This window comes from Papaver somniferum, chromosome 9, assembly GCF_003573695.1.
Source record: "Papaver somniferum cultivar HN1 chromosome 9, ASM357369v1, whole genome shotgun sequence".
In the NCBI taxonomy this organism is placed as follows: Eukaryota; Viridiplantae; Streptophyta; class Magnoliopsida; order Ranunculales; family Papaveraceae; genus Papaver; species Papaver somniferum.
In genome coordinates, this window is record NC_039366.1 from 110,556,872 (window position 1) to 110,568,910 (window position 12,039).

At 35.4% G+C, this 12,039-nt stretch overlaps 2 non-coding genes across 2 annotated transcripts; one reads left to right on the forward strand and one right to left on the reverse strand.

Moving 5' to 3' along the window:
• The first annotated feature begins 474 nt into the window (after positions 1–474).
• TRNAR-ACG lies at positions 475–548 on the forward strand. Its single transcript has one exon. It is a non-coding gene; the product is annotated as a tRNA-Arg (tRNA).
• A 7,090-nt stretch (positions 549–7,638) lies between these two features.
• TRNAD-GUC lies at positions 7,639–7,712 on the reverse strand. Its single transcript has one exon. It is a non-coding gene; the product is annotated as a tRNA-Asp (tRNA).
• Between the last annotated feature and the right edge of the window lie 4,327 nt (positions 7,713–12,039).

The window sequence follows — 12,039 nt, forward strand, 5'->3', positions numbered from 1 at the left end:
AGGGATGGAAGGGAAGAGGCCTTTGGTTCCCCTCCAGTCAAGAATTGGGGCCTCACAATCACCAGCCAATATAATAAATATGCTTTTATCTCATGCCTTTATTCGTTCATGGTTCGATATTCTGGTTTCCTAGGCGTAGAGGAACCACACTAATCCATACCGAACTTGGTGGTTAAACTCTACTGCGGTGACGATACTGTAGGGGAGGTCCTGCGGAAAAATAGCTCGACGCCAGGATGATAAAAAGCTTAACACCTCTCATTCTTATTACTTATTCAATATGAAAAAAATGAAAAGTTCGTTTTCTTCAAAACCCCAATTATTACATCCCTTATCCCACTTCACACCTCGGAAGGCACCCTTCTTCTAGAGATAAACACGCTTTCCACATCTTCTTAACCCGAAATGAAATGGCCGAGGAAAGGTTCCTTTTTTTAGGGTACTCCCGAGAACAGATCCTGTGGAGACGGGGTGGGTCATGTAGCTCAGAGGATTAGAGCACGTGGCTACGAACCACGGTGTCGGGGGTTCGAATCCCTCCTCGCCCATAACTGGCCCAAAAGGGAAGGACCTTTCCTTTACCTCTGGGGGTAGGAAAATACTGATCGGGATAGTGGACCCAAAGTTATGTAATTTGGGTGTGAGTCTTTTGTCGAAACAGAATGGTCTTACTTTTTCTTTTTTTCTTATTTATCGCGAATGATTCCATCATGAAAAATTTATGCCCGGCCCGAATCCATCTTCTTCCTCAGTCAGGCTTGGGCTGACTAGCAGAGCAAGTACAAGTATTAGTAGCATAGCAAAAAAGCGTGACTTTTTGGGGGTGGAATTTGTGACGTCAACCTATAGGTTTTGCAGTTTTTGTAATTTCTTCCCTAGCAGAATGTGAGAGGTTACCCTTTGATTTACCAGAAGCCGAAGAAGAATTAGTAGCAGGTTATCAAACCGAATATTCAGGTATAAAATTTGGTTTATTTTATGTTGCTTCCTATCTAAATCTACTAGTTTCTTCATTATTTGTAACAGTTCTTTATTTAGGGGGTTGGAATCTTTCTCTTCCGTACATATTTCTTCCTCATTTCGAAATTTCTGAAGTGGGTGGAGTTTTTGGAATGAAAATTGGTATTTTTATTACATTAGTTAAAGCTTATTTGTTCCTATTCATTCCTATTACAACAAGATGTACTTTACCTAGAATGAGAATGAATCAACTATTAAATCTTGGGTGGAAGTTTCTTTTACCTATTTCTCTAGGGAATATATTATTGACAACTTCTTTCCAACTCTTTTCACTCTAAGGGCATACAATATTCTATTCTCGATTTAAAACTTCTCTCAAACAAGAGAAAGAAACTTAAAATTATTCATAGATATTCACGATATGCTCCCTATGGTAACTAGGTTCATTAATTATGGTCAAAAAACAGTAAGAGCTGCAAGATATATTGGTCAAATTTTCATGATTACCTTATCCCACACGAATCGTTTACCCGTAACTATTCAATATCCTTATGAAAAATTGATCACATCAGAGCGTTTCCGCGGTCGAATCCACTTTGAATTTGATAAATGCATTGCTTGTGAAGTATGTGTTCGTGTATGCCCTATAGATCTGCCCGTAGTTGATTGGAAATTGGAAACGGATATTCGAAAAAAGCGATTGCTTAACTATAGTATTGATTTTGGAATCTGTATTTTTTGTGGGAACTGCGTCGAGTATTGTCCAACAAACTGTTTATCAATGACTGAAGAATATGAACTTTCTACATATGATCGTCACGAATTGAATTATAATCAAATTGCTTTGGGTCGGTTACCAATGACAGTAATTGGATATTACACGATTCGAACCATTATGAATTCTACTCAAAGAAAAAGAGCCACGGGTAAACTCCTTGGTTCAAGAACTATTACTGATTACTAAAATTCCGTTTTAATCTAAAGGAGCGGGGCTTCTTTTATTTTGTTCGGTTAATAACTAAAAAAAACGCGCTCTTATTGATTGGTGGTTTGCGAGAATCACGACTTACTATTCGCGAGAATTTCTATATATAAGCAATCAGATAGAGAAATGGAATGAATTAATCTATCTACATCAACCCACACCCCGTATAGGATTAAATTAAATAAGTAACTTATCATAAAAATAGGGTAACTTTCTTTTTCTGGTCTAGTCAATAAGATTATGAAACATTTCGACTTATTTATCTCTTATTTTACATATAATGGATTTAACTGGACCAATACATGATTTACTTTTAGTTTTTTTGGGATTGGATCTTATAGTAGGAGGTCTAGGAGTGGTATTACTTACTAATCCTATTTTTTCTGCATTTTCATTGGGATTGGTTCTTGTTTGTATATCCTTATTTCATATTCCATCGAATTCCCATTTTGTAGCTGCTGCACAACTCCTTATTTATGTGGGAGCCATAAATATCTTAATTATATTCGCTGTTATGTTCATGAACGACTCAGAATATTACAATGATTTCAGTCTTTGGAATGTTGGGGATGGGGTAACTTCACTGGTTTGTACAAGTATTTTTGTTTCACTAATAACTACTATTCCAGATACGTCATGGTACGGGGTTATTTGGACTACAAGATCAAACCAGATTTTGGAGCAAGATTTGATAAATAAAGGTCAACAAATCGGGATTCATTTATCAACTGATTTTTTTCTTCCTTTTGAGCTTATTTCTATAATTCTTTTAGTTTCTTTGATAGGTGCAATTACTATGGCTCGTCAGTAATAAATACCGAGAAAAAAATAATTATTTTGTTCTGGCTTAGCCTATCCATTTTCCTTCAATTCCATGGTCAGATTTTTCAGGTATAAAATGTAAATTTTTTCTTTTAGTTCAATCTATTACCAATATCTTCCTTAGTTCTGTACTTGTTAGATTCGAGTCAACCAAATTCGTTAAGGTTGAATTGTTGTTCATATTTAAATTAAAGAAATTCAGATTGAGGAGGGTTTGGTTAATGCTGCTTGAACATGAACTTGTTTTGAGTGCCTATTTATTTTTTATTGGTATTTATGAATTGACCACAAGTCGAAATATGGTTAGAGCACTTATGTGTCTTGAGCTTATATTGAATGCAGTTATTATGAATTTCGTAACATTTTCTGATTTATTTGATAGTCGTCAATTAAAAGGAGACATTTTTTCCATTTTTGTTATAACTATTGCAGCCGCTAAAGCAGCTATTGGGCCAACCATTGTTTCGTCCATTTATCGTAACAAAAAATCAATTCGTATCAATCAATCGAATTTGTTGAATAAATAATGGTAATTAGATTAATGTGTTAATCATACAAATAACGAATAAAATATTTATCAATGCAAATTAATATTATATACGACAGAAGCGACTATGCTTGCTAAAGAGTAATAAATCAAAGTATCTTGGCCCTCTCTCATGACCAAATATATAAGTTTATTTTTTAGAAAACAATTTTAGTTAATTATTGATTTGCATGGTGTCTACAATATATGATTCCGTTTTTTTACTAGATCGAAAATTTATGATGTTCAAAAAGTGGATAGATCCAATGTCACATTCAGTAAATATTTATGATACATGCATAGGGTGCACTCAATGTGTACGAGCCTGCCCCACTGATGTATTAGAAATGATACCTTGGGACGGATGTAAAGCTAAGCAAATAGCTTCTGCTCCAAGAACAGAAGACTGTGTGGGTTGTAAGAGATGTGAATCCGCTTGTCCAACAGATTTCTTGAGTGTCCGAGTTTATTTACGACATGAGACAACTCGCAGGATGGGTCTAGCTTATTGATGCGTTCCAGAAAGCTCAACTTGAATCCATTTTTTTATCTTTACCGACAAAACCCCGTGCTCGAAATAGGCTATTTTCTCGAGTACATGGTTTTCTGGTCAAAGTGTATCTTATCTTGTCTTTACTACGAATTTTTTTCCTTGGTTAACAATAATTGTTGTTTTTCCGATATTCGCGGGGTTTTCCATTTTCTTTCTCCCTCATATAGGAAATAAGGTCATCCGATGGTATACTATATCTATATGCGTATTGGAACTACTTCGAACGACCTATGTATTCTGTTATCATTTCCAATTGGACGATCCATTAATTCAATTAGAACAGGATTTTAAATGGATTAATTTTTTTGATTTTCACTGGAGACTCGGAATTGATGGAATTTCCATAGGACCCATTTTATTGACGGGATTCATCACAACTTTAGTTACTTTAGCGGCCCGACCAGTTACTCGGGATTCACGACTGTTCCATTTCTTAATGTTAGCAATGTACAACAGTCAAATAGGACCTTTTTCTTCTCGAGATGTTTTACTTTTTTTATGATGTGGGAGTTAGAATTAATTCATGTTTACCTACTTTTATCCATGTGGGGGGGGAAGAACGTTTTTAACAACTAAAACTGTTGTATCGGTACAAGTATTTTTGTACATTTTTCTCTTAATGGGAGTTCTTGGTATGGGTTTATATGCTTCTAACGAACCAACATTGAATTTCGAAACATTAGCGAATCAATCATATCCCGTGGCATTAGAAATAATATTCTATTTTGGTTTTCTTATTGCTTATGCTGTCAAATCACCAATTATACCTATACATACATGGTTACCAGATACCCACGGAGAAGCACATTACAGTACATGTATGCTTCTAGCCGGAATCTTATTGGGAATTTATTTATTATGGCTTGGCCCTTTTATGGTGGATATAGGTGCGCAGACTCCTTTCTTCTATATTTTCAGAGAGAGAGAATTGATATATGATCTATTCGAAGCTGCCACAGGAATGCAAATGATGCATAATTATTTTCGTATCGGAGGAGTAGTTGCTGATCTACCTCATGGCTGGATAGATAAATGTTTAGATTTCTGCGATTATTTTTTAATCGGGGTTGCTGAATATCAAAAGCTTATTACGCGAAATCCAATTTTTTTAGAACGCGTTGAGGGGGTAGGCGTTGTTGGTGGAGAGGAGGCAATAAATTGAGGTTTATCAGGGCCAATGCTACGAGCTTCCGGAATACAATGGGATCTTCGGAAAGTCGATCATTATGAGTGTTATGACGAGTTTGACTGGGAAGTACAATAGAAAAAAGAAGGGGATTCATTAGCCCGTTACTTAGTCTGAATCGGTGAAATGACAAAATCCATAAAAATTATTCAACAAGCTTTGGAAGGAATTCCAGGAGGGTCCTATGAAAATTTAGAAGCCCGACGCTTTGATAAAGCAGTGGATTCTGACTGGAATGATTTTGACTATAGATTTATTAGTAAAAAAACATCTCCTACTTTTTAATTGTTAAAACAAGAACTTTATGTGAGAGTAGAATCCCCAAAGGGGGAATTGGGGATTTTTCTGATAGGGGATCATAGTGCTTTTCCTTGGAGATGGAAAATTCGTCCTACGGGTTTTATCAATTTGCAAATTCTTCCTCAGTTAGTTAAAAGAATGAAATTGGCAGATATTATGACGATACTAGGTAGTATAGATATCATTATGGGAGAAGTTGATCGTTAATATGATAATTGATACGACAGAATTACAGGCTATCAATTCTTTTTTCAGATTGGAATCCTTAAAGGGGGTCTATGGTCTTATATGGTTGCTTGTCCCTATTTTTACTCCTGTATTAGGAATCACGATAGGAATACTAGTTATTGTGTGGTTAGAAAGAAAAATATTTGCGGGGGTACAACAACGTATTGGACCCGAATACGCGGCTCCTTTGGGAATTCTTCAAGCTCTAGCAGACGGGACAAAATTACTTTTTAAAGAGGATCTTCTCCCATCTAGAGTGGATATTCTTTTATTCAGTCTCGGACCCTCTATAGCAGTCATATCCATTTTACTAAGTTATTCAGTAATTTCTTTTGGATATCGTCTTGTTTTAGCTTATCTCAGTATAGGTGTTTTTTATGGATTTCTATTTCAAGTATTGCTCCTATTGGACTTCTTATGTCAGGATATGGGTCAAATAATAAATATTATTTTTTGGGTGGTCTACGAGCTGCTGCTCAATCGATTAGTTATGAAATACCATTAACTCCATGTGTGTTATCAATATCTCTACGTGCGATTCGTTGGGGCATGAACTTTTACCTCATTTTTTCTAGGAAAGAAGTTGAATGGAGTGAATAGAGATCCTCGTTTTTTTATTCGTCATTCGGGGTGATGACCTAAACCAGATAGTTATATGAGTGAAACAAAACAACTTCTAAATTAGCAGTAAAAAGGTTGAGACTCATTCCCTATGTACAAGAGTTAAGCAAAAAAAGAGAAATTACCCCAAGGTTGGTTGATTAGTCATCACGGTTTGAAGCAATTAGAAAAGATCAACTGGATAGAGTTTTGTTTTAACTATTCTATTATATTGTATGTATTACCATACCGGGGATCGAGCAAAAATGAGTGGACGGTTAGGAACACCAAAATACACAAAGGATTAGTAACAGAGATAATGTAAGTTACCAAAAAAGGCATTTCTGCATAAACGGAATCATAATGGGGCTTTAAGTTGGTAGCAACGATAAAGTAGTACTTCCCCCCGATCCCGATCCCGAGTATGGTCCTATCCACAGGTGAAATAAATAATTATCAGGAACGAAGTAATCCTTTTTTTTTAGCCCACTTTTACTTTACTTAGAAAGAAGAATAGGAACGAAATAAATAGGTTGAAATACCTACTTAGACAACGAGTATTTTATTCAAGGATTAAGTTATTACTGAATAAAGACAAACTTAAATTATAAAGGATAAGATCAATTCGGAAGCACCCTTTTTTTCTATTATAGCAGACGGAATTGCATTGGTTTAATTTGTGACTCCTCGATACATCTTGATTATATCTAACACATATCGAGATAATACCGAACAGTCCTTAGATTTAGTTAAGGCCATCGAGGAGCCGTTCTTGGAAGACATAGAGCTGTGATAAAGTTGGATTCAGGTATAAAATATCTCGTTTTTTTATAAATGTACTTTTTGGAGTTTACTCCTGCTTCGATAGGACTCCTTCATCAAAGAAAAAACAAGAGAGAGAATAAATATTATTCATTTCCTTATTAAGAAGGGTAGGGCAGATCTTTCTTTGATATATCTTTTATTAAAAAAAAGCTTCTTTCCTTGGATTGAAACCGGAACATATATCATATCCGAAATTCAGTACGGAAGTGAGATAGATAGATTGTTTCCAATTAGGAATTGAGGTTCCCAAAAATAGGAGCTAGAAAATAAAGAGGTGGTTTTAATAGAATATAAAAAGGATTCTGGCGCGCCAACTCTGTTAAGGTCAAGTTCATTTTGTATCACACGATGAAAGAATCCAATTTGTATGTATGCTCTCGGGAACCGAGTGGGTATTATATTGAATTCCATGGATCAGAACCAATATAAAAAGTAAAACCTGTGTGGTATCTCTTGAAATTCTGAATAGGACCCTACCACCAATTGTGCCAATCTAGCTCTCCCCACAAATCAGTACTAGTCGAGAATGAATTTAAATTCTTGTATTACTTCGATGATAAAAAAGACTTCCGGCGGGAATTATATTTTTCTTTCAGTCCTCTCTCTTCACCGAAAATAGAGAAATGAGTTGACGGATTCATCGGATCCTAGGTCGGGACTGACGGGGCTCGAACCCGCAGCTTCCGCCTTGACAGGGCGGTGCTCTGACCAATTGAACTACAATCCCAGGGAAATAAGATGTACATGATACATATTTTTATTATTAAATTCATAGCATATTTCTATTTAGAATCGCTGTGTTGTAACAGAGATAGAAGCGATATGTTGATATTCACATGGGTATGGGCTTTAGTGAGAACGACACATATTACTAGTAGTCAAATCATTTCATAATAAATCTTTCAGTGAAAAAGAAAAAATCTTTTTTCCTTTACCTTCCCTTATATATTAAGGTTACAGACCAGATCATTAGAAAGTATAATCTATGGGAATAAATAAATTAAGGATATAGCGTAAAAAAGTATTCTTTTCTTTCTTCGTCTGGTTTCTGGAGGCAGAATTTGTTCTATTATCTCATGATGGATCGGAGGATTTTTGGGCCGAGCTGGATTTGAACCAGCGTAGACATATGCCAACGAATTTACAGTCCGTCCCCATTAACCACTCCGGCATCGACCCAGGAAGAATCCATTTTAGACTTATAGATAAATCCATGATCAACCTCCTTTCATAGTACCCTACCCCCAGGGGAAGTCGAATCCCCGCTGCCTCCTTGAAAGAGAGATGTCCTGAACCGCTAGACGATGGGGGCATACCCGCCTGATCGCCTACTATACTGATAGTATGAACAGTTTTTTGTAATTGTCAATATAATGTAATGCTATGACTAAATTCGAAGAATATTTTCTGCTTTCATTATTCCATCTAATTTATTTTTCTATAAAAATTGCAGGGTACGTGTCGAATCTCTTCATCAATGATTCGATGAAATATCTTGGATCTACGTCGAATTGTGTCTAAATCAAATGAATCTCATTCTGATGAGGGTAAAAAAAAATCTTTTAGGGGCGGTCTAGGAAAAAAGCTTATTTATATTTTATTTTATCAATATTAATGTACTACATTTTTTCAAGACTTCTTAAAAAAAATCTGAAGTAATTTTTTTTTTGATTGGTCCTGAATGGGCCGAGATCTATCTATATGATGTATATTATATACATAGGTACATACAGTAGACTCATAGTGACTGTTGGTTCATTCAACAATTGAATCAAATGAGCCCTTTTAACTCAGCGCTAGAGTAACGCCATGGTAAGGCGTAAGTTATCGGTTCAAATCCGATAAGGGGCTTTTTTTTTCACAGAACTCTAATCTAAGTCTTCGGTTTGGGGCGGAAAATAGAGATATTTTTGCTTTTTGTAAACTCAATGGAAAAAAAGGAAACATCCACATAAATATAAAAGAACTTATTATTATATAATAAGTTCTTTTATATATTTATAGTAGTATAGTTATAAAGTGGAACATTTGTCTTGATTATCATGATCAGTCATTCCGCTGAGTAGAAGAACTACTATGTCACTTTAGAAGTCAACAAAAGAAAAAGTAAGTGGATCTGACCCATTGAATCATGACTATATGAGTTATTCTCATATTAAAATTCAATAGTAGAGAGAAAATTGTAGCAGTGTACCCCCTTTATTTCTTTTTTATTTACTTGGGATACGGAAGAATTTCTCGATATTTCTGATTTAATGTTCTTGTTCCTGAATACTTCATAGGAATAAATGGCTATTCTGTTCCTATATAGAAAAACATTTCTTCCGAGTCACAAAAACCGTCTATTTTGGAATATCTTTTCTGTGATTCCAATATTTCTATTATAAATCTACAATTACAATCTACATCAGATCGTAGTTTCATGTACCAAATATTTCCATATCAAGGCATCCGATCTTTTTGGTTCGACAATGGGATAGAGAACGGATGTGAGAAAGAAAGAGACTTTCATTTCAAGTTTACATAACATAGAAATCACACATGGAAAGGGTTGACAATTAGCTAGAGCAGCAGGTGTTGTAGCGAAACTGATTGCAAAAGAGGGTAAATCAGCCACATTAAAATTACCGTCTGGGGAGGTCCGTTTGATATCCAAAAACTGCTCAACAATAGTGGGCAAGTGGGTAATGTTGGGGTGAACCAGAAAAGTTTGGGTAGAGCCGGATCTAAGCGTTGGCTAGGTAAGCGTCTTGTAGTAAGAGGGGTAGTTATGAACCCTGTAGACCATCCCCATGGGGGTGGTGAAGAAAGGGCCCCAATTGGTAGAAAACAACCCACAACCCCTTGGGGTTATCATGCGCTTGGAAGAAGAAGTAGAAAAAGGAATAAATATAGTGATAGTTTTATTCTTCGTCGACGTACTAAATAGGAGAGAAAATCGAGAATATGTTTCTTCGTCCTTACAAAAGAAAAAAAGATAGGAGTAATTAGCTGTGACACGTTCACTAAAATAAAATCCTTTTGTTGCTAATCATTTATTAGGAAAAATTGAAAAGCTCACCATAAAAGGAGAAAAATAAATAATAGTAACTTGGTCCCGGGCATCTACCATTATACCCAGAATGATCGGCCATACAATTGCTATTTATAATGGAAAAGACCATCTGCCTATTTCTATAGCAGATCGTATGGTGGGTCAAAAATTGGGAGAATTTGCACCTACTCTAAATTTCCGGGGACATGCGAGAAGCGATAATAAATCTCGTTGTTAATGTTAATAATAATAAAGTGAATATGGGTGATCGTCTTTCATTGGTGGGAGGTTAACCTTATGATAAAGAGGGACCCAGATGTAGAAGTATCCGCTTTAGGTCAACATATATGTATGTCTTCTCGCAAAGCACGAAGAGTGATCGATCAGATTCGTGGGCGTTCCTACGAGGAAACACTTATGATACTAGAACTCATGCCTTATCGAGCATGTTATCCTATTTTTAAATTGGTTTATTCGGCAGCAGCAAATTCTAGTCACAATATGGGTTTCAAGGAAACATATTTAATCATTAGTCAAGCCGAAGTCAACGAGGGTACTATCGTGAAAAAGTTAAAGCCTCGAGCTCGAGGACGTAGTTATCCGATCAAAAGACCCACCTGTCATATAACTATTATATTGAAAAATATATCTAAATATCAAGACTATTTCATATGGTTAAGAAAATATGGATATGTATATATAGATAAATATACAGATGTTAGAGAGAGGTATCTATGTATGGTAGAGCATGAAAGACTAAAATGGGCTAATGAAGAAAGCGAGGGTGTATGGGACAAAAAATAAATCCACTTGGTTTTAGACTTGGTACAACCCAAAAGCACCATCCCTTTGGTTTGCACAACCAAAAAGTTATTCTGAGGGTCTACAGGAAGATCAAAAAATACGGGATTGTATCAAGAATTATGTACAAAAAAATATGAGAATATCTTCGGGTATAGAGGGAATTGCGCGTATAGAGATTAAAAAAAGAATCGACCTAGTCCATGTCATAATCTATATGGGATTTCCAAAATGGTTAATAAAGGGTAAACCGAGAGGAATTGAAGAATTACAGATCAATGTACAAAAAGGTTTTAATTTTGTGAACCGAAAACTCAACATTGCTATTACACGAATTGCAAAACCCTATGGAGACCCTAATATTCTTGCGGAATTTATAGCTGGGCAATTAAAAAATAGAGTTTCATTTCGAAAGGCAATGAAAAAAGCTATTGAATTAACTGCGCAAGCAGATACAAAAGGAATTTAAGTACAAATTGCAGGACATATTGACGGAAAAGAAATAGCACGTGTTGAATGGATCAGAGAAGGTAGGGTTCCCCTACAAACCATTCGAGCTAAAATTAATTATTGTTCGTATACTGTTCGGACTATTTATGGGGTATTAGGCATAAAAATTTGGATATTTGCAGACGAGAAATAATCAAAGATTTCTTCTTTGACTTTTCTATCTAGCACATGACCAAAAAAAACAAAACCTTTCATTATTTTTCCCTTTAATCTAAAATGATCAATTTCAAATCTTTTAATTCTATAGGGTTAAATAAAAATTAGATTGGCCCTTTGGTATAATTGCTATGCTTAGTGTGTGACTCGTTGGTTTTTTTTTAGTTTAGATTAGATTAAAAAAGGAAAGGACGGTCCCCTAGTCTGAACTAAGAACTATGTAACTAATAACCATCTCATTGCTTCGTATTATCGGGATCCAAAGAAACAGTCACTATATGATGTACTGATCATATCGTTGTAGCAACTGAAATCTTTTTAATATTATACATAAAAGAAAAACCAATCTGATCATGGATTGTGATATGAAATTAAAAAAAAGGATGTGGATAAACGGAAGGGGGAGAGAAAGAGAGAAGGAGAATATCAACGATATATGATTCCAACATGTATGGTCTATGAATAATCTCATACCAAGGCAGTGTAATAAAGCACCAACATGGATTCGGCCATAATCATAATTAATCATTAAATGAATCCGGTTCATAGGAAA